The sequence below is a fragment of the Ambystoma mexicanum genome, chromosome 3p (genome assembly GCF_040938575.1).
Source record: "Ambystoma mexicanum isolate Mex_15411 chromosome 3p, UKY_AmexF1_1, whole genome shotgun sequence".
NCBI lineage: Eukaryota > Metazoa > Chordata > Amphibia > Caudata > Ambystomatidae > Ambystoma > Ambystoma mexicanum.
Genome location: NC_090925.1, coordinates 547974139 through 547997756, shown reverse-complemented (window position 1 = coordinate 547997756; position 23618 = coordinate 547974139). Strand labels below are relative to the sequence as shown.

The following is a 23618-nucleotide window of genomic DNA, read 5'->3' as shown; positions in this document are numbered from 1 at the left end:
GACTCATGAATGCTGTGGCGGTCCTCCTCAGAGCGCAGGGTCTCCACATCTACCTATGCCTCGACGACTGGCTTGTCAGGGCTACATCTCCGGAAGCGGTTCACCACTGTTCCCATGCCCTTATGAACACACTACATGATCTGGGCTTCTTGCTCACTCTCAAGAAGTCACAGCTGCAGCCCACGCAGACTGACCTTCCTGGGCCTCATCTGGGACACGTGCTACAAGAAGGTCTTCATGTCGGTGGACAAAATCCCAGCCATCAAGAAGGCCATCGCCCACTTCCTCAGCAGAGAGATGACCTCAGCATGGTGGTACTAACATCTCCTGGGTCTACTTGCAGCGGTCCTATTAGCCGTTCTGCACACCAGACTAAGGATGAGAAGCATTCAGCTGCACTTTGCGGCCTCATGGAACCAGGAGAGGGGCTCTCAATCCGAGATGATCAACGTCTCTCCATCTCTCCACCCGAACCTAACATGGTGGTCCAGGGACTGCAACCTACGGACAGGCAAGCCCTTTCGGCTGCCCTCCCTGCAGGCCACCATCACCAGACTCCTCGCTCGAGGGCTGGGGGAGCCACCTTGGACTGCCTCTCAGTCCACAGCACCTTGACTCGACAGGAGCAGGAATACCACATCAATTGGTTGGAGCTGAATGCCATCTAGCTAGCGCTCGGAGCATTCCTAGCGCTTTTCAAGGGCAAGGTTGTCCTCGTCCAGACAGACAACTCGACCAGCATGTACTACGTCAACAAGCAGGAAGGCACCAGATCCCCTCCTCTGTGAAGACTGGCTATCGGCAAGTGCGAGGTGAGCCCTAGAAAACGACATTTACCTCACGGCAGTCCACCTCCCAGGGGAATCCAACCTGGAAGCGGACAGGCTCAGCAAGCTGGGAGCGGACAATTACGAGTGGCAGCTGAACGACCTCGTTCTTCAGGAGATCTTCAGCAGGTGGAGTCACCTCCACGTGGATCTCTTTGCCACCTGGCACAACAAGAAGTGTCCCCAGTTCGCATCCTAGCAAGGTCAGGGCCTCGGCTCGCTGGGCGTCGCATTTCACCTCCAGTGGACAGGCATGAAAGCCTACGCCTTTCCACCCACTCCCCTGATCCACAGGGTAATTTGGAGATCAAGGAGTCTCGCCGACTCAGCATGATTCTGATAGCTCCATGGTGGCCGGCCACGCCATGGTTTTCGGAGCTTCTCAGCCTCTCGGAGGTGTCCCTGATTCACCTTCTGACGGGCCCAGCACATCTTCTGGCACAGCAGGGGGGCAGAGTCATCCACCCTGCCCCAGGGAAACTCGCCCTCACGGCGTGGTACCTGAGCAGGTAACGCTTTGGCATTTTAGCCTCTCACAAGCCAACCTGGAGATCATACAGGGTGCCAGGAGCAAAGCCACCAGGGCCCAGTACAAAAGCAAATGGACCAGGTCCTGCCACTGGGCAGACTCCAAGGGTATCGACCCATTTGTGTGCACTTTGGACGACATGCTCTCCTTTTCGGCGCACCTAACTCATTCAGGCGTGCAGGTGGACACCTGACGCACATACCCTGCAGCCATTGGGGCTTACAGGAACTCGGAGGAGGGCATTTTCTCCTCCTCCAACCCTCTTGTGTTTGTAAGGAACTGAAAGTAGTTTACTTGAACTACATTTCCCAGGACCCCTAGGGTATTTCTTGTTTGTTCAGGCGCTTCAGCAGTCATCGCCGCAGCTCGCCGGCTCGCGGGAAATCTCGGCTTTCAGCAGAGCCTTGATTACTCTGGCTACCAGACGCCTCCCCCTTTAAGTAAGTTGCTCACGTATCCTGCATTAGGTTCACCATGTGCTTAAAGCAAATACCACGCCAACCTAACATGAAGTCCAAGATCACACCCTTGTTGGTTTTATCTTTTTCCCCCCTCAACTCGCTATACAAGCATGGTGTCGAAATCTCCGACCTAACTAATGAACTTAAGCCTGACTTTTTTGGCATAAACGAAACATGGCTCAACTCTGACCTTCCCACCGAAGCCACTCTCCACGCCCGACGACTACACTTTCTTTAGAGCAGATCGTCTGCTGGGTAAAGGTGGCGGAGTGGCCTTGTTGTGTAAATCAAATCTTGAATGCCATGAAATTCCTCATACCTCTCCAGAAGGCTGTGAGTTTATGGATAAAAATAAAAACCTTTCCACATACCACTTTAAACACACTTACGATCTATCGTCCACCCAAAGTCATGCCTCTATTTGAAGAACAGCTCAGTGATCTACTGGCTCAGATTTGTACCACTAAAGGCCCAGTTATCATCATGGGTGATTTTAACTATTGGACCAACGACCAACAGGATAAAGCAGGCACCAATCTGATGGATACCATACCCTCCTTTTTGGCCTTACCCAGTGGATGAAATCCCCCACGCAAAGTAAGGGTCATACCTTAGACTGGCTCCTGTCCCAAAATGCCAATATCTCTGACATCTCGGCCACACCATGTATTTGGTCTGACCACTTTCTTATTCAAGCCAAGATTTCACTACCCTCCCCTCCTCCTAAACTTAATGCCAACCCACGCATCCAGAAAATGTCTTGCAACCTTAAAAATCTAACGGCTCCACATTTTGCCACACTGCTGTCTTCTAAACTTCAACCCCTTGACAACTTTGACTCCTCGAAACTTATCAATCATCTGTCTACCAACATCAAAGAAGCAGTTAACGACCTTACCCCACTGAAAATGAAGACAATAAAGACCGAAACCACAAAACACCTGGTTCACTAATGAAATTCTTGTGGCCAGACAAGAAAAAAGAGCCCTCGAAAGAGTTTGGAGGAAAGATCCCAACGACAACACTCTAACCAATTACAAAAAATCCATCCTCAATTACAAAAAACTCATCACAGAAGCTAAGGCCACGCATTATTACGCAAGGATTGTGAATGCTCAATCCAACACTGGGGAGCTTTTCAAAATCTTAGCGGAGTTCCAAAATCAGCCCCCAATCACTAATAATATTATTAAGGACAATAAATGGTGTCAAGGCATACACGATGCCTTTCTACTCAAGGTTGATTCTCATAAAGAAAAAATAAATAAAGCCCTAGGCAATGTAACATTCCCGCAAACCCCCACAGACACCGTTCTGCCCAATACCTGAAAAAACAATATCCCTAAATTCTCTTTCATACACTACACCGAAGATGAAGTACTCAAAATGATAAAGGACCTTAAAGACACGTCATGTCCTGCTGACAACTGCCCCACAAGCACTCTTAAGGAGTCCTTATAGATTCTGGTTCCATGGATTACCAAACTGGTCAATCTCTCTTTTGATGAGGGCCTGGTACCGGAACTGTTAAAATCAGCATGGATTACACCCTTATTGGAAAAAGGAAAATCTTGACCCAGCGAACAAAGACAATTACAGGCCCATTACCAATGTGCCATATGTTCTCAAGATAATTGACAAACTTGCCTATTTACAGTTACAAGCCCATGTCGAAAAATATAACACCTTGGGTACCCGTCAGTCGGGCTATAGGGCTCGTCACGGGACTGAGTCAGCAATGCTAGATCTTAAATCTACCTTAGCTAGCATAGCTGATAATAATCAAGCTGCTTTGCTCATGTTGTTAGACCTCTCCGCAGCCTTCAACCTAGTTGATCACAGCTTACTGGTGTCAAGGCTCAGAGAGATCGCTAACTGCTCCGTAATTGCATCCAGATGGATTGCTTCCTTTCTGGGTCCCAGAATGGTGAGGGTCTGTGTTGGCGATAATCAATCGTCTCCAATATTTCGGACATGCGGAGTTCCTCAGGGCTCCTGTCTATCGCCTCTGCTTTTCAATCTTTATATCGTCCCCTTCTTGACCTCTTAAACAAATTAGGAGTGCAATACACGAACTACGCTGATGATACTCAGGTGGTCATACAGCTGAGTGGCTTCTATAGCAGCGATACAGTAACCATCAATAAAATATACAAAGCCATACAAGACTGGATGGCCTGCAATTCTCTCGCCCTGTACGACAAAAAAACTGAACTCCTCATCGTGGCATCAAAAAACACTTGGGCGAAACTCGACTCCAACTATGCTAGTTTCCATATTGCCAACAATACCATTCTCGTCCAGAAGAAAGTCTAGACTCTGGGCGTCGTTCTTGACGAAGAACTCTCTATGAAGTCCCATGTCTCTGTTAGGGAGAATTCTCTGTTAAGGCTGAATTTCCTAACCTAGTGAGTCCCCCAGCAGCTTTGCTGGATTTTTGGGGTTTATTTTTTTCTCCTGCCAAGAGTGAGACTCTTTTACCCTCACTCTTGGGCATGATTTGAGTGTTTCTTTGACTCTAGATTTGTTTAATGGGCTATGGGGTCTTTTACTCTATTGGGCTTCGTGTTTTTGTGATGTGTGTTACACAGCACCCTTAGTGCAGTAACACAGGGGTGTCATAGTGACCCCCCAGTATAGACTCCATACCTTGGGACTGACTACTGTCTCCCAGGGCATGTAAAGTCACCATTGACTTTACTAGTCTTGAATTCTGAACAGAACCAGTACAAAAAAATCATATTGTGGACGTACTGGCTGGGGCAATTCGATTGCCCCGGGGTCTGTTAGTCGAGGGGACACGTCTCCGTCCCCCCTGATCGAGTTTTGGCTGGTGGCAGTGGATACTATTTTTTATATTCAACCGCAAATATTTCTCTATGGGATTTTCCCATTGTTCGAGGCTACCATCTTTATTTATTTAATTACGATAGCCTTGAACATACCGCCGGTTTATTTAATTATTATTAATTCTCCGGTTGGTATTTTTTGCCAAAACTCGGTTCTAAAATGGCGTTTGTTCTCTTCTGTGACTCCAACCCAAGTGGAGCCCTTTGTTCCACTTTTTTGGCGGGCTTCTCCACAGAAGCCCTCCAAAGTGGTGCCACTCTGGGGTACTTAGGAGGGGTGGAGGGGGATTTAGGCACCCTGGACTGAGTTGCCTAGGCAACTCAAGTCACACTCCGTCCTGATTGGCCCAAGTGGTGAGCCGGCCGGCTCACCACTTAGCATGTTTGAGTGACAGCTAGGCTGAGTGAATGGGGGTTTTCTGCATAAAAACAGGGCTTTGGGGACTGGACTTGAGAAGTCGCCACAGGACCTAAGAATCCGACGAAGGAGAAGCTGACCCGACCTGCCACGACGACACCACCGGTAGAGCCCTGCTGGACCGTCTCACCACTTTTCCCAACGACAGAGGAGATCTCCCGCCGGAGAGTCTTCTTCCTTTGACTGGTGGGGGATAACCAGTTTCACTGTCTTTTCACCGTCCCGACGCATCTTGTGGCCGCCTTGCCTGTGCCAAGCACCCCGGCAACCGGAATACCATGTTTTACCACGACTGCGAAATAAAGGGTAATACCTTTAACCGTAAAACTCTGTGGCTGGTTTCTTCCCTGGCAGTGCAACGACCTTCATCTTTCCTCAAAGTCGAGATCTTCTCTTCCACTGGACGACGAGACTTGCACCCACTGCCAGGAACAACTGCCACCGCTGGAGGATCCTTCCCACTTAAGGTACCGTGTCCTGCCCGGCTTCCCTTACCACCGTCTGCACGGGGTAGATTTAGCCCCCGGCTTTCAAACCTGGGTTAGTCTGGGACACCCTGGCTAAACTTTTTTGAGCCTCTCTAAACTCTTTTCGAACTCTCTGCAAGACTTTCTAAGCCTAGTGTAACTGTGTGATCTTGGGCGCATTTGTGCTCTGCTCTCTCTAAGAGTGGGCCCAGCCTATGGACTTTGGCTCACAAGTGACTTTTGCTCTTCTGCCTTGCTAATAGTGTTCCTAAATCTTAGAGTGGTGTACCTTTCCATATTCTGTCTTTTTCCCTCCCTTCTTCATAAACTTATTGGAGTGCCATCTATAGTTAAGCGCTCACCTCTGTATGGAAATAAGTGGTGTTAACGAAGACTTATCGGATAAGGAATAAGGGTTGTATATATCATAATAGTAACTGTGTTTAGAGTGTTTTACAATAAGAGTGCTGGAGTGTTTCAAACAGTGTGTTTTTAAATAAATAATTGTATACTTTGATACCAAAGCTCTGGTCAGTGTTTGCTTGTATTATTGTATCTGAGTGCCTATTGTGTACACTTTGCATACTGCCTAACTCTTCTTGAGGGAAGTCTGACTGCTCAGCCACAGCTACCAGGTAAATCGGGGTGGTACAGACTGCTACCAAGTGGGTTTACTGCTAACACCTGTAGTCCTAAATCTTTTGCAGTGTTCCCAAAGGGAACTGCACAGGTTTCTGCCCAACAGTCTCCAGCATTAAATCTAGCTGTGGCCTTATAAACAAAAGAATAGGCTATATTCGACCATTCATTTCGGAAAAGAACTGTGCCCTTCTGTCCACTGCATTGATCATTTCAAGATTGGATTATTGCAACAGCCTCCTAGCAGGCACCACAGCCTCCAACATCCAGTCACTACAAGTGGCTCAGAATAATGCTGTGCGTAATATCTTCAATCAGTCCCGTCGTACACACATCTCCACTTTTAGGAAAAAACTTCACTGGCTTCCCGTTAAACATCGGATAACGCACAAGATATTGACCACGACCCACAAATGCCTCAGCCTCTGTAGCCCTACTTATTTGTCAACCCACATTAGCATTAAATCCAATGCGAGGACCCTTCGTTCATCCTCTGCCACTATTCTCAAGCATCCAAAATACAGGACAGACCAATTTGGAGGTACCACTCTTGACGCTCAAGGTCCCCTTCTATGGAACAAACTCCCAGCCCAGATGCGGCAGATCAGGACTAAACTGTATTCAAACGTGCTGTAAAAACCCACTTCTTCAATCTGGAATAACTCTTTGACCCTTCTTCTTTCTCTGCCATGTGTGTCTGTTTGTTTTGTCCAGTTTTATGTGCACCCTGAGGCCTAGGGGCATGTTGGCGCATTACAAGAATTAAAAATAAATAAATATAGTCAAACATCTGACGGGTCTCGCTAGGTTCTACCCGCCCGTGAAGAGACTGCACCCTGTGTGGGACCTTAACATAGTCTTGGCCGCCCTGGCGCACAAACCATTCGAGCCAATGTCGTCCGTGGACATTAGGCTGATCACCATCAAGACGACCTTACTAGTCGGCCTTACCTCGGCTCGCAGAGTCAGCAAGATCCAGCCGCTGGTCGCCTCTGAACCGTATACCACCTTTCACAAGAAAAAGTTTCTGCCCAAGGTTGCGTCGGTGTTCCACTTGAACGAGGAAATAGTCCTTCCTACGATTTTTCCCGATCCCAAGGACGAAGCATAGAGGGTGCTGTACTGCTTGGATGTCAGGCGTGCCCTAAAATTCTACTTAAACAGGACCAAGGGCTTCCGCAAGTCAGACGCCCTGTTTGTCACTTTCAGAGGTTCAAGATCAGACCTCTAAGGCTTCCATATCCCGCTGGATGGTCTCTGCCATCAAAGAAGCATACAAGGCCAGCACAAGCCACTTCCGGCCAACATGCATGCCCACGCAGTCAGGGCCAAGGCAACGGCCATTGCATTCCAGCGCCATGTCCCTTGGCAAGTCATAAGCACGGCGGCCGCTTGGGCCTCTCCCTCAGCTTTCTGTAAGCATTACTGTTTGGATGCCAGCTCTAGATCTGATGTGGCCTTCGGACAGGTGGCTCTCAGGAACCTATTTGCTTAAGGAGGGTCTCCTCTCCACCCTGGGGTTACATTCAGTTATAATCGCCCATACAGTATGTACGAAAGGGGGCGGGGACGTAAGAGTAATTATAAGTTACTCACCGTAGTGACTAACGTACTTAGTCCATTGTCCCCTTTCTTCCATACGTCCCACCAACCTCCCCCCTAATAATACTGGTGTCATTAGGCAATGTTAAATCTATTGTCGATGTATCAATGGGGACTGAGGTGTGGCGCTGGGGGGCGGAGTCAGGGCAGCGCATGCTCCCTGGGCCGCACCCCAGTGCGCCTCTAAATTTAAAGGGGAAGAAGGTTTTTTTCTCCCGTCCCTTGGCTGGGATGCCCATACAGTATGGAGGAAAGGGGACTATGGACTAAGAGTACGTTGGTCATTATGGTGAGTAACTTATAATTTACTCACCGTAATCATAGTTCTGATGTTTCTATCTGCTTAAATTCACATGCGCCCACACTTCTATTCCTCTTGGAGTAGAAGGAAGATAGACATCTTACACTTTCTTTACTTCAGTACTTTTAGGGAGAATTCTCATTCTATGGCTAATTTCCCTCACCTATAGAGTCCCCGAGCAGCTTTGCTGCATTTGAAGGGTTTGTTTTTTCTCCTGCTAAGAGTGAGACTTTTTTTTCCCACTCTTAGGCAGATTGCTGTGTGTGTTCTATGCTATTTTTTGTGTTTAATGTATATGGCGGTTTTCTCACCCTCATAGGAACCATCTTTAGACATGGGTGTTACACAGCACCCTAAGTGCAGTAAGACAGGGGCGTCCTAGTGACCCCCAAACATAGACTCCATACCCCGGGACTGACTACTGTCTCCTAGGGCATGTAAAGTCCCCATTGACTTTACTAGTCAATATTTATGAACTAAACCAGTACACCCCATCTTACTATGGAAGTACTGGGAAGGGTTAATAGTTTTTCCCTGTTGTTCATTTTCGAGTGAGTATCGTACAGTCCCTCTCTCAAATGTTTCTGGCTGGTGACAGTGGTTACTACATAAATATTCGGCCGCAAATATTTCTCTATGGGATTTTCCCATTGTTCGAGGCTACCAATTTTACTGACAGCCTCTAACATAGCACCGGTTTATTTTGATATTAACTTTACTCTGGTAGGTTTTATTTGCCAGAACTTTAATAATAATTCTTTCTCGTCCTTCTCTGGAATCCTAACCCAGGTCGGGGATCCTTTGTTCGTCCTTTTGGTGGGCTTCTGCCAAGAAGCCCTCCTTTCGGCGCCACTGAGTCTGGGGTATTCCCATTGTGTGGGAGGGGGAGTAGGCACCCTGGACAGGGTTGCCTAAGCAACCCAAGTCACACTCTGCCCTGATAGGCTGGAGGGTCTCCCGCCAGGATGACCACTCCACTGTGTGAGTGACAGCTAGGCTGTATGAATGGGGGATTTTCTGCATAAAAGCAGGGTCCTGAGGACTGGAAGAGCAAGACATTGCCACTGGAACTAAGAAGCCGAAGAGGAGAGAAGCCAAAGACATCTGCAACGACTGAACCACCGGTGAAGCCCTGCTGCAACGTCTCACCACTTTTACTCCAACGACAAGAGAAGATCTTCACTACAAGAGCATTCTTCCCTTGAGCTGGTGGGGTCAACCAGTTTGCCAATCGCCATCCAGGATCTGCCCTGGTCGAATCGCCAGTGCCAAGCACTCGGAGACCGGATAGCCAGGCACCAGTCCACCACGACCGCAATTTAAAGGAGCGTACCTTTAATTCGTTTTGGCACCACAACGGCTGGTTTCTTCCCTGGGCAGTGCAGTGACTCGAACCTTCCTCCATGAAGAGAACATCTCTTCTTCTGCTGGATATCCCGAACTGCAGGAATTGCCGCCACCGCCGGAGCCTCTTCTACTTTTCAAGGTACATTGTTCCACCAGGCCTCCCGTTTCGCGGGGTACTGCTAAAGGTGTTTAAAATCCTTTACTAACCTCTTTGGTTGGCCGCCCTTTCATCTAACATTATCTTTTACCTTCTGCACCCTCTTTTTGAACCGTTAAACAAAGACTTGACTGCAGCTACATGAACATTTTGAACCTAGGCACTTTGCCTTGTACCACTGACTCTGGCGCAGGCCTATTGACTTTGGTTAAATCTGCTACAACTGCCTTCTCTAGATTGCTTTTCAACTAGAAATGTGTTGGTGCACCTAAGCTCTTATAACCACCTTTCCTTCCCTCTCCAGTATTGTTGAAGCGCCATTTTGCTCGGTTTTCAACAAAGTATTGTTGATACTAAAAGTACTGCCTTGCCTAACTTGTTCAAAATCCACTTGGGAAGTGTTGCTGGTGTTTTGAAGAGTCTCAATCTGTATAACTTGTCCTTTCCCTCCCTTTTGAGAAATTGCTAGAGTGCCATTTTTGCTTGATCTGCTCTGTGCCGTTTTGCTCAGTTTTCACTCTTGCTCCAACTTGTCTACAATTTAATTAGGGAGTTGTGTGTACTTTTCGTGACTGTTTTAACTTGCTTTAAGAATAGTGATTGGTGTGTGAACATCAGAGTGTGTAAAATAACTATATATTCTTTTTGATACAAAGCTTTGGTCAGTGTTTCCTTGTGCCATAGTGCTGTAATACCTATTGTGTAAACCCTGAATACTGCTCATCTCCCTCTTGAGATAAGTCTGACTGCTCAGCCACAGCTACCAACTAAATCTTTGTGGTACGGGCTGATACCAAAGGGGATTTATTGCATATACCTGTAGTCCTAATCTTCTGTAGTGCTCCCTAAGGGAACTGCATAGGATTCTGCCTAACAAGTACTCACTCATGCATGCTGTAAGGTGTCTCACGGCAAAACAAAAACCACCAGTGGCACCTTGACGCGGGAAGGATTTTGGGTACACTACACGTCACATTAGGGATAGTTGGTCACACCTAGATCGACGTTCCTTTTCCATCTTCGAAAGAAAGATGCAATACTCCACGATTACGACTAGATGTTGGACTATATGCAAATAAGCAGATACAATCATCAGAAATACGATTACGGTGAGTAATGTATGTCTTACTGAGGGATCACTCCTACTCGTCCCAGTATGATATGGCATTTATAACGCGCCTATACACAAGTGTTTCAAGGCACGAAGAGTCAAGGGAGGGGGGAAAAAGGAGGACAGACAACGATCATACTAGGCCAGGTGTCATTCAGATCACACAAGTGCATGGGGAAGGGGGAAGTGCGGGAGGTGAGAGGGGGAAGGGCCAGTGCAGTACATGGGAATAAATAATAAGTAAAGTAACGGCCAGCAGGTGGCAAGTGCAAAGGTGAGTGCAACATCAGGTGTCAAGTGCTGGTGGTGGACTGAAGGGCTACAGAACAGTCCCAAGTGTGGGGGATGCTAGGCTACTGGCGCCGAAAGGGGGGCTTCTGTGCAGAAGCCCGCCAAAGGAACGAACAAAGGAATCCCTACCTGGCTTCGGATCACAGAGAAAGACACAAGAAAGAAATATTATCAAAGATCTGGCAATAAAAATCTACCGGAGTGAAGTTGGTATTAAAATTACTCGGCAGTTTGTTAGAGGCTGTCGGTAAAAGTGGTAGCCTCGAACAATGGGAAAATCCCATAGGAAAATATTTGCGGTCGAATATTAATGGTAGTAACCACTGCCACCAGCCAGAAACTTTGGAGAGAGGGACTGGGCAGTACCCTCTTGAAAATGAACACCAGGGAAAAACTATTAACCCTTCCATAGTAAGATGGGGTGTACTGGTTTAGTTCATAATTATTGAATAGTAGTCAATGGGGACTTTACATGCCCTGGGAGACAGTAGTCAGTTCCAGGGTATGGAATCTGTTTGGGGGTCACTGTGACACCCCTGTGTTACTGCACTGAGGGTGCTATGTATGTACAAGGATGATACCTATGGAGTGAGGAAATCTCCGTAGCACAAAAATAGGCAGACACATATACCAAAAATACAACTAAGAGTGTGAAAAAGAGTCTCCCTCTTAGTAGGGAGTAAAAAAAGAAACCCTTGAAATCCAGCAAAGCTGCTGGGGGACTCTATAGGTAAGGGAAATTAGCCTTAGAAGAAAATTCTCCCTAACAGAGTGACGCGAAAGGAGGGAGCGGGTGTGCCGATGAGGAGAATCTCAGGCTTACTGGCATTAAGGCAGAGTTCATTGGTGGCACACCACTCCTGGATAGCAGACACAATTGGAGATGAGAGACGGAGAAGAAGTGGCCGAGGGTAGCCTGAACATGAGCTGAGTGTCATCCGCATAGCACTGAAAGTTAGGGCAGAGAGCGGCAATGCGGTGGGCAAGACGTGCCAGGTATAGGTTGAAGAGCCAGGGAGAGAGGTTAGACCCCTGGGGACACCACGGGTAGAGAAAAAGATGGCAGAGAGGAAGGGCCCAAGTTGGACCTGGGAGGGTCTGTCAGAGAGGAAAGAAGTCCGCCACGCCAAGGCCTAACCGGTGATACCAAGGTTATCAGACATTTGAGCAGGATGCCATGGTTGACGGTGTCGAAGGCAGAAGAGAGATCAAGCAAGATGAGGACACGGGGGTGTTAGAATCAAGGTTGGAGAGCAGGTCTTCACAGATGTTCAGGAGAGCAGTTTCCATGCTTCTGGCACCTCTGAAGCCGGACTGATGGTCATCTAGACAGCCAACCGATTCAGTGTGGAGATTAAGCTGGGAGATGGCCAGTTTTACAAGGAGTTTGCCCAGGAAGGGAGTGATAGAGATTGGGCGATAGTTAGCTGGGCAGGAGGGGTCGGCAGAGTGTTTAAGAGGGTGCACAAGGGAGTGCTTCAAGGGGGATGGGAAGACTCCAGTGGCGAAGGAGTGGTTTCAGAAGTCTGCCAGAGCAGGAGCCAGGGAGTCAATGTGGTCCTTGATGGTTTTGGAGGAACAGGGGTGAACCTGTTTTGATGAGACTTTCATAGATCGGACTTGTCTCGAAACTTCGTCAGCTGAGAACAGTGGAAAGGCAGAGGAGGAGGGAGGAGAGATGGCTGCAGAAGGGCCAGAGGATGAGCAGGGAGTAGAGGGAGGGAGAAGAGAGGTGGAGAGTGAGGAGAGGATGTCCTGAGTTTTAGAGATGAAGTGAGAAGCCAGTGCTGTGCAGAGTGCCTGGGAAGGGACAGGAGAGTATAGACTGTGGCGGGATTGGCCAGTTCCTTGCAGGTTTTAAAGAGTTCAGCTGAGTTGTCAGATGCCGCAGAGACACAGGCTTGGATGAGAGCCCTCTTCTTGGTACAAGTAAATGGTGTAAAGATACCAAAAGGGAGTAATCAAACTCGTGCCAGTCAAGGTTTTTAAGAGGTAGGAAACTATCAAGAGGGCAGTATTGCTTAGTATAAAATACATGATCCTACTCATAAAGAGGGACACATACCCTTGACTGTGTGTTAACCCATAATCTCTTGGTTACGTCTGTTACTCCTAGTCCATGGATGGACCACTATCTGATCTCCTTTTCCCCCTGGTTTGTAAAAGGTTAACACCCATGCCAATCTCTAGGGTGAGAAATCGCAGAAAGGCCTCTCGTGAGACCTTTGTCGATCTTGACCTTCCTATGATCTGCAATCGGTCAATCCAATGCGACAAATGTCTTAGTTTCAGTATATTACTACTTCTCTCATTGACATGCTGGCACCTGTCGCTGTTAAGACTGACTTTAGCTACAACCTGGTTCTCCCTTGATATTATAAAGTACAGAAAAACTAAGAGGCACAGTGAAAGGCTTTGGAGAAAAAGCCTTGCCATGACACCCTTGTTAGGTATCGAATTGATGCAGGTGATTACAGAAGTGCTATCCTCTCTAAGATACCATTTTGATACTAGCATAGCCAATGCAAAATCTAACTAGAGAGAGAGATGTTTGCCATTTAGAGAGGGAAAGGGACACAGGTCCTGCAGGACATAAACGTGAGTCTTCGTGCGCAGATATTCCAACTGGTTTTTTATAATGAAAATCAAGTCCCATCAAACCGCCATTAACGCTCACCAGCAGAATCTACCTGGCCCTGTTAGGCATTCATTGAATGTTGATAATGTCTCAACTGATCATCCCTGCGCACTAACTGAATTCTGTCTAAATCAAATTACGGAAGATGGGCTTGTTAGTATTGTGAAGGGACTGAAGCTGTTTGTGCTAGAGATGTCTTTCTTGCCAGCATTATTAAAGATTCAATTGGCTGCCTTGTGCCTTCTATTGCTAAGATTAATTCCTCTTTTTTCACTTCGGTGGTGCCACCCTGTCTGAAAGACGTTTGGATAACTCAATATTAAAACAGGATACTCTCGGTCCAGAGGTTGACGTTAATTACCGTCCTATCGCTAGAGTTACTTTTCTTTAAAATATCCTTGATTGGGCGACTTACCTGCAACTCCAGGAACATATAGACGGATATTGCTTACTTGGTGTCCGCGGATTGCACTGTACCGAAAACACAATGCTAGACTTACGGGCTAACATAGTTGAGATTGTGGACGTGTGTGAAAAGGAGAATATGTATGCAAAAGGAAAGTCAGTGTTCAGATATAAAAAATATATTTGTTGGATTCCGCTCTCCTCCCCACGTTGGACAGCACGGAGGACGGTGGCGGCTCATGTAGGCAAGGGTGACACACTCTCTGACTCTCTCTTAACACAAAAACACTTTGTGGATTGTGGCCCGCCTGGCCTTCCATGTTACTCTTGCATTCCTATTTCCAAAAAGACGGTTCAACAAAAAGTTCATGCAATGGTCTCCCTTTATCGGGCTCAGACCTCTTCAAGCACAATTTCACATTGGTCTCCTTCAATCGGTCTTAGGCCGTTCCAAAACAAACAGTTAAAAAGAACACTTGCAGGGGTTCCTTTCGCCAATCTTAATTCGTCTCCTTTAGGGGGTCCCTTCCCCTAACCTTACACCTTCGGTCTCCCTCTGTCAGGCTCAGACTGTTTCCTGATGTCAAAGACAACAACCTCCTGCAAGGAACTCCTGGTTTTCTTATCCCGTAGCTCTCGTCCCTCGATCTGTTGCTCTGCTCCAGTAGGTTTGCCTTCGCCCGGGAAGTTCTGCTCATACTATTGTTCGACCTTGCTCAGTGTGTCGCTCCATGTTCCGCTTTCTATCTGTCAGGAGCGCTAATTGGTATCGGATGTATGCACTTAGAATCTAGTGCCTGACCCAATTATCGGGACACGTCCATGTTAGGCAGAAACCTGTGCAGTTCCCTTGGGGACCACTGCAAAAGATTTAGGACTACAGGTGTTAGCAGTAAACCCACTTGGTAGCAGTCTGTACCACCCAGATTTACCTGGTAGCTGTGGCTGAGCAGTCAGACGTCCCTCAAGAAGAGTTAGGCAGTATGCAAAGTATACACAATAGGCACTCAGATACAATAGCACAAGCAAACACTGACCAGAGCTTTGGTATCAAGGTATATAATTATTTATTTAAGAACACACTTATTGAAACACTCCAGCACTATTATTGTAAAACACTCTAAACACAGTTACTATTATTATATATACATTCCTTATCAGACAAGTCTTAGTTAACACCACTTATTTCCAGACAGAGGTGAGCGCTTAACTATAGGTGGCACTCCAATAAGTTAACCAAAAAGGGAGGGGAAAACGGCAGAATGTAGGGAAAAAAAAACACCACACCAATACTTAGGAACTCTTAAGCAAGGCAGGAAAGTCAACAGTTACTTGTGAGCCAAAGTCCATCGGTCGGGCCCACTCTTGGAGAGAGCAGGGCATAAATGCACCCAAGATCACACAATGACAACAGGCTTAAAAAGTCTTGCAGGGAGTTCAGAAAGGTTTTAGTTAGGTTTCAGAAAAGTTTAGCCAGGGTGTCCCAGGCTAACCCAGGGTCGAAAGTCGGGGGCTAAATCTACCCCGTACAGTCGGTTGCAAGGGAAGCCAGGCGGGACACGGTACCTTATGTGGAAAGGATCCTCCAGCGGGGGCAGTTGTACCTGGCAGCGGTTGCAAGTCGCGCCGTCATCCAGAGGAAGAGAAGATCTCGACGTGGAGGAAAGATGAAGGTTGTTGCACTGCCAGGGAAGAAACCCGCAGCAGAGTTTTCCGGTTAAAGGTACTACCCTTTGATTCGCGGTAGGGGTAAAACGTGGTATCCCGGTTGCCGGGGTGCTTGGCACAGGCAAGGCGGCCACGAGATGCTCCAGGAAGCGAAAAAGGAAGCAGACTGGTTATCCCCACCAGTCGAAGGAAGAAGACTCTCCGGGCTGGAGATCTCCTCCGTCGTTGGGAAAAGTGGTGAGACGGTTCAGCAGGGCTCCACCGGTGGTGTCGTCGTAGCAGGTCGGCTCAGCTTCTCCCTCGTCGCATTCTTAGGTCCTGTGGCAACTTCTCAAGTTCCAGTCCCCAAAGCCCTGCTTGTATGCAGAAAACCCCCATTCACTCAGCCTAGCTGTCACTGAAACATGCTAAGTGGTGAGGCGGACGGATCACCACTTGGGCCAATCAGGACGGAGTGCGACTTGAGTTGCCTAGGCAACTCAGTCCAGGGTGCCTGCATCCCCCTCCTAAGTGACAGAGTGGCACCACTTTGGAGGGCTTCGGTGGAGAAGCCCACCAAAAAGTGGATCAAAGAGCTCAACTTGGGTTGGAGTCACAGAAGCGAACACAAACGCCATTTTAGAACCGAGTTCTGGCAAAAAATACCAACCGGAGAATTAATATTAAATAAATAAACCGGCGGTATGTTCGAGGCTATAGGAATTAAATAATTAAAGTTGGTAGCCTCGAACAATGGGAAATCCCATAGGGATTTATTTGCGGTTGAATATAAAGTAGTATCCACTGCCACCAGCCAAAACTCGATCAGGGGGGACGGAGACGTGCCCCCTCGACTAACAGACCCCTGGGCAATCAAATTGCCCCGGCCGGTACGTCCACAATATGATGGTTTGTACTGGTTCTGTTCAGAATTTGAGACTAGTAAAGTCAATGGTGACTTTACATGCCCTGGGAGACAGTAGTCAGTCCCAGGGTATGGAGTCTATACTGGGGGGGTCACTATGACACCCCTGTGTTACTGCACTGAGGGTGCTGTGTAACACATCACAAAACACATGAAGCCCTATGGAGTAAAAGACCCCATAGCCCATTAAACACATCTAGAGTCAAAGAGACCCACTCAAATCATGTCCAAGAGTGAGGGTAAGAGGGTAAAAGAGTCTCTCTTGGCAGGAGAAAAAAATAAACCCCAAAAATCCAGCAAAGCTGGTGGAGGACTCACTAGGTTAGGAAATTCAGCCTAAACAGAGAATTCTCCCTAACAGTACAATTTAATGTGTAAGAGTTAGCAGTCAACTGTCACCCTCTTCCTTGGCCCAGTGTTTGTGTGGAGGGGGTGGGGGGGAATAGTAGGAGCATCGGAAAATGCTATCAAATAGGAGGGATCATGGGTACAGGAAAGGGAGGAATACTGCATCTCGCTACGGGTTATCTCACCCCCTCTCCCTGAAGACCCCTCACCCAGGTGATCCTCCCGCACTGGTCCACCCCCAGGGTCTGGATCCAAAGGTGATGGCCATGCCTTGGCCACCGAGGGAGATCCCCGGGGACTAGCAGGTGACATACTCTGGTTTCCTCACAGTGCCCAAAGGCAGGGGGAGGGCGGAAGCTGAGGTGATTGGTTGGGAGGCCAGGACCCAGAAGGACACATAAGGGCCCAGGCCACCAATCTCAGCGACTGAGGGATTTAGCAGATGAGGGATTGGGGGGAAGGAGGAGAAGAGGAAAGTCTTGAGCTATTGGAATTTGAGGAGATCTGGCTGAAGACGGAGAGGAAGGGGAAGGCTGTTCCAGAGAAGGTAGCCAGCCAAGGAAAGATCAGCCACCTGCTCGCTGCTTAGAGAAGCGCTTGACACAAAGGGAGTTGAAGCCGGAAGATTGAAGAGATCTGGAGGGAGAGTATTTGGTGAGAGCAAGTTGTAGATAGCGTGGTCCCCAGCCCCAGACAGCCTTATGGATGATGCAGACGGCTTTGCATTTGATCCTTGCAGCAACTGCGAGCCAGTAGAGATTTTATGGCTGGAGATAGGGTCCCTGGGCTTGAGGCCAAGGATAAGTCTCACAGCACTATTCAGGATTAGCCGGGTGAGGAGGGTAGATTAAGGAAGAGGCTTTTGCAGTAGTGCGGCCTAGAGAGTACCCGAGCCCTAGAGACATTAAACCTCTGGGGAAAAGTGGGGAAAGGGATGATACCTCTGAGTAAGTGGAGTTGCAAATGGGCTTTCTTGGCAAGGTCCGGGATGTGAGGAAGGAAAGAGGGAGAGAAGTCGAAGATGATGCCAAGGTTTCTGGCTTCAGAAGGGGGAGAGCCCATAGAGGGTGGCCAGAGTGAAGGGAGGAAAGAAGGAGCAGGAGTACCAATGGGAAGGATCTCAGTTTTGCTGGCATTGAGACAGATATCATTAGATGCCAACAAAGACTGGATAGCAGATAGGCAGTCGGGAATGGTAGAGGAAGTAGGAAGAGGTTCAGAGGGAAGTTTGAAGAAGAGTTGGGTGTCTGCATAACACTGGAAGTGCGGGGAGAAAGTGGAGATGATGTGAGCAAGGGGCAAGATAGATGATAGAGCCAGAGTGAAAGGCTAGAGCCCCGGGGAACAGTAGTGGAGATGAAGGTGGAAGAGTTGAGAAAACCCATGATAACCTGGGAGGGACGGTCCGCGAGAAAGGAGGGTAACCAGTCCATTTCCCGCTCTGTGATACAAAGGGTATCATGGAGCCGTTTTAGGAAGATGGAGTGGTTGACCGTATCGAAAGCAGAGGAAAGATGGAGTAGAATGAGAACAGCAGTTCTTCACAGGTGTTCAGTTTCTGTACCTCTGGATGCTCTGAATCCAGATTGATGGTCATGTAGGCAACCAATGAGCTTAGTATGCTGGTTTAGTTGGGGGAAGACTAACTTCTCCGGAGGTTTCCTAGGGAAGGGAGTGATAGAGATAGGGTAGTAGTTAGCCGGACACGAGTGGTCGGCGGAAGGCTTTTTAAGAAGTTGGTGCACAAGGGAGTGCTTGAGGGAAGAGGGGAAAGACGCGGTAGCAAGGGAGTGATTGCATAAATCGAGAGCCAATGTCCTTAATAGTTCTGGAAGAACAGGGGGAGACCTGTTTGGAGGCGACCTTCATAGAGCAGACAGCTCTAGTGACCTCATCCAATGTGATGGGTGAGAAGGAGGAGAGTGTGGATTGAGGATGCGGCCAGGGGTGGCTGGCTGGCGGATGACAGGGGACCCGGGGGAATGGGGGATGAAGAAAGAGTACTCGGGATTTTGCAGTGAAGTGGGTTGTCAGTGCAGTGCAGAGGGCATGGGAGGGAAGAGGTGAGGTGGAGACTGCAGAACGATTGGCTAGTTCCTTGCCGATTTTAAAGAATTCAGCCATGTTGGATGCTCTAGAGATGTGAGCCTGGATGTGGGCCCTCTTCTTGGAGAAAATGGAGAGACGATATTGGAGAAGGCCTCAGGCTAGTCAGTCAGCGGATGAGATCGAGGTCTGCCACTTCCGTTCAGCAGCTCTGCACCTGCGTTTCAGGGCTGCTAGATCAAAATCATACCAAGTGTTGGTGGAATGTTTCAGGCGGATCTTCATGACTGGGGCAAGAAAAGAGTGTTGGTGATGGTGAGATGGAGGTTGCTGAGAGCAGAGTCCGAAGTAGTCAGCAGTGGGGGCAAAAAGGGGGCAATGGAATCGAAGGCAGCAACTGACACTTCATCAGGCGGATGTCTGAGAATTAGGTTGGCAGAGCTGGGGGAGTTGCGATCAGAGGGCCGAGAGGACCGTGGTGGGAGGAGAGAAGGGAGTGGTCTGACAAGGAGAGCGGCGTGGGGCAGAGCAAAAGAGCAGTAAGAATGAAGGCATCAAGAGTGTAGGACCAGAGGGGAGAATGGAGAGACGGGTGCAGAGGTCACAAAAGATAGTAGAAGCCGTGACTGAGGAGTCGAGTTGCATGTTGAAGTCACCCGGGAGGAGGAGTTTGCAGTAGATGTCAGGAGAGAGGAGAAATCGACCCATTCTGAGAGGAAAAGGGAGATGGAGCCAGGCGGCCTGTTGATAGTGTCAATGGTTGTTAGGCAGAATCCTGTGCAGTTCCCTTAGGGAGCACTGCAAGAAGATTAAGACTACAGGTGTTGGCAGTAAACCCAATTGGTAGCAGTCCGCACCACCCAGATTTACCTGGTAGATGTGGCTGAGCAGTCAGACCTCTCTCAAGATGAGTTGGGCAGTATATGGAGTATACCCATTAGGTACCAAAATACAGTAGCACAAGCAAACACTGACCAGAGCTTTGGAATAAAAGTTTGATGTTTGTTAATCTGCTTAGAATCACATGCTGTGCATAGGTCCGACATCCAGTGGTCACTGCGGAGTATTGCATTTTGTTTTTCGTAGTCGAAAAGGGGACGTCGACAAGGCGTGTCTGTAACACTATCCCTATAGTGACGTGTGTTGTACCCACAATCCCTCATGCGTCGAGGTCCCTCAGATTGTTTTTTTCCGCCCAGCTTATGGTCGCCTTACGCGGAGCTCCTAGAGAGACATTGCTAAACAATTACTACGGACCTTGGCCCTTAATATATACTTATTGTTAAAGATCCCTCCCCTCGACATTAGCTGTGAAGCTGTTTCTCCGCCGAGCAAGTTTTCGACGGAGGAGAAGAGACGAAGGAGATCCATCGGCGCTGCCGAACACGTGGCCAGGCCTCGCCGGCCAACATACAGTAGGGAGAGTGGGGGTTTCGAACTTTAACCTTCTCGTCGAGAATGTCTTTCTTTCTCCCCTATCTTTCCCTTGGGGTTGTTATCACCAGTTTTTATTGCCTCAGCTATGGAGAGGACACCTTTTAAGTTTTGCCCACGCTGTAGGGGCAAATACACTTGGAAGGACAAACACAAGCTCTGTAATCGTTGCTTGCCCCTCGATCATAAAGAGGACAGCTGCGCGGCCTGTAAGCTCTTGAAACCAAGAACTCTTAAAGAACAGAAAGTTAAGAGGTGGGTGGACTACGCGATGTCGAAGTCGGTTTCCTCACCCGCCGCCGCTGTTACAGAAAGTGACGAGGAGGGTGATAACTCGACGTCCGTTACGGAAGTCATTAACCCCCAGAAGGAGCGCTCGCGCTCCTCGACGTCCGTCCCCGGCCCCGACGGGCTCGGCTCACGCCCTGCTTATGGGGATGAACACCCCGGCGACAAGGACGCACACAGACCCCATAGGCCTAAGCACACAACCCACGGCTCTTCTTCGTCCAGGACGAAGGATCCACCAGCGCCGAAGGGGACGCAGGGCACTCCGGCGTCGACCTCAGACCGCAAGGGTCTCAAGCCCCACCCGCAAACGAAGCCGCGACCAGCGGTTGGGCTTTTATCTAAGACGGGCGCTACCCCAAAAACATCCGACGTAATGCTCCATAGAGCGGGCGTCGAAAAACAACGCGCAACGCAGGCAACGCCGACTCCAGAACCCTCGACTGACGAACTCGTCGTCGAGAGTCTGGCGAGAATTGTTTCCGAGGACAAACCTAAGCGGACGACGAAACAGACGTCGAATACCGCACCCAAGGAAATGGAAACGCCGAAAAAGCACAAGAGTAGCCAGGAACTGCCCCATCCATCTAAAGGCACTTCTGAACTACCGGAGGGCTTTTCTGAGGGTGACGGAAACCTTTCGTCGACGTTGTGGGAGCGTTCGAAGCGTTTTGAAGCCGAAAACACTGATTTCCCCCCTCTAGACTATTCAGGGGTTCCCCATGAGACCCTGGAAAGACTCCATTCTTGTATGGAAAAGATGGAGAGGTTTTTGGGTAGCCAAAACCCACCCACACCCAAAAGACCAAGAGAATGGACCCAGGATGACCCTAGGGTCAAGATTCCTAGGCTATTTACCCCTTCTACAGATGCATATGACCTCACTGAAGAGGAGCAATACCTCCAGGAAGATGAGGAGTGTTTAGGTGGAGAGGAAGAACTTGAGGAGAGGTTTGAGGAAGACCCTTACACTAGCGCAGGAGCTTTTGAAGAAGATACAGCTACCTCACAGCCCTGGCACTCCCCATCAGTGCAGCCTTGGCAATCCCCATCAGTGCACTCAGACCCTGATGTCTTTCATCCTTCTCCTCCCAAGGACTCACCTATTGGGAACACCTCCCACATAGATGACCAGCCTTCACTTAATGCACTATTGCGCAAGGCAGCAGCGCATTTTGAAATAGACACAGGGGAGACCCTTCCGGACATAGACTTTGTAGAAAAGGTTATTAAAGAAAAAGCCCCGGTCAGCCAGTCCATTCCGCTCCTGGCTTCTATAAAGAGAAGAATAACTCCTTCCCTTTCCAATCCGGCCTTAGTCAGAGGGGTCAACCCTCTGATAGAAAAGCTCTTCAGCCCTTCGTCTTCTGACCCCTTGTACATCAGGGGACATTCTATCCCGGACTCTCTGGTAGTGACTAACACAAGAAAGAGAGCGGGGGTACCACTATCTACTAGTGAGGCACCACCTGACAAAGAGGGCAAGAAGCTCTATGCACTTGGGAAGAGAATCACGACATCCGCCGCCTTCTCAACCAGGATCGCGAATAACAATTCCCTACTAGCTAGCTACGCAGATGCACAGTGGAGCAAGCTGCGCAGCGAAGCAGAGGACGCACCAGAACCCCTGCGCTCACGCCTGTTGGCTACTATATCAGAGGGAACTCTTGTAAACCAGGGCATCGTAAAGAACTCCTTAGATGCCGCAGAGACAGCTGGCTGCTCCCTGGTTCAGGGAATACTTCTCAAACGCCATGTCTGGTTGCGCAATTCGGGATTTAAGCCAGAAACCCAGGCTTCCCTAATAAATAAGCCCATAGAGCAAACACATCTGTTTGGGAAAGCAGTTGATGAGGCCCTAGAACATGCGAAGAAGGAGTTGGATACCATCAAGACTCTTGACCAAATTTCTAGGCCACCTAACAGACGCAGCTATGGCAATAGACGCTCCTTTCGTGGCCAACGCCAGCAGCAAAGCCAACAACAATTTTACTCTGCTACCAACTGGCCCTCTAACCAAAGCACCCAGTTCAGTCAAAGAGGCCAACGTCGTGGCAAAGGAAGAGGGCGCGGCTCCAGTCCAAAAGGCCCCACGCCCAATACCAACAAATGACCCAAAGATTCGGGTCCCCTCCCATGCATCACCGGTCGGGGGCCGGCTAACATCGTTCCTTTCAGCATGGGAGGGAATAACGTCAGACCGCTGGGTATTATCCACCATAGCCCACGGATACTGCATCGAATTCAACGGTTCCCCGAAATACAGACCCCCACGGAACCGACGCATGACACCGGAACACCTCACTATTCTTCTTCAAGAAGTAGAAGAGCTACTGAAAAAAGAAGCTATAGAGGCTGTCCCCCTATCTCAGGTAACAGAAGGTATTTATTCAGTGTACTTCCTTGTACCCAAAAAGGACTTAACCATGCGCCCTGTATTAGATCTGCGCCCAGCGAACAACTTTGTCAAACCCCAAAAGTTTCGTATGGTGACCTTGCAGGAAGTAATCCCACTGTTATCGCAGGGGGATTACATGACAACACTAGACATGAAAGATGCATACTTTCATATTTTAATGTTGGCAGCGCACAGAAAATACCTCAGGTTTAAGATAGAGAACAAACACTATCAGTTCAGAGTACTACCCTTCGGGATAGCATCTGCACCAAGGGTATTTACTAGCAGTGGCAGCGGCCCACCTGCGCAGATTATCCATCCCGGTTTACCCGTACCTCAACGACTGGCTCATAACAGGGGATTCTTACGAAACATGCTTCTCCAATACCCAAAGGACCGTAGACCGTAGTTTTGTCCCAACTGGGCTTCTCCATCAACGAAAAGAAGTCCAGCTTAGACCCCAGCCAAATCAAACAATTCCTAGGGGCTC

General features: G+C 48.7%; 1 protein-coding gene across 2 annotated transcripts in view; it reads left to right on the top strand.

Annotated features, from left to right (window-relative positions):
• Positions 1–23618, top strand: part of CSE1L (chromosome segregation 1 like) — a 1325092-nt gene that overhangs the window by 924257 nt on the left and 377217 nt on the right. The gene's annotated exons all lie outside the window — the stretch shown is intronic.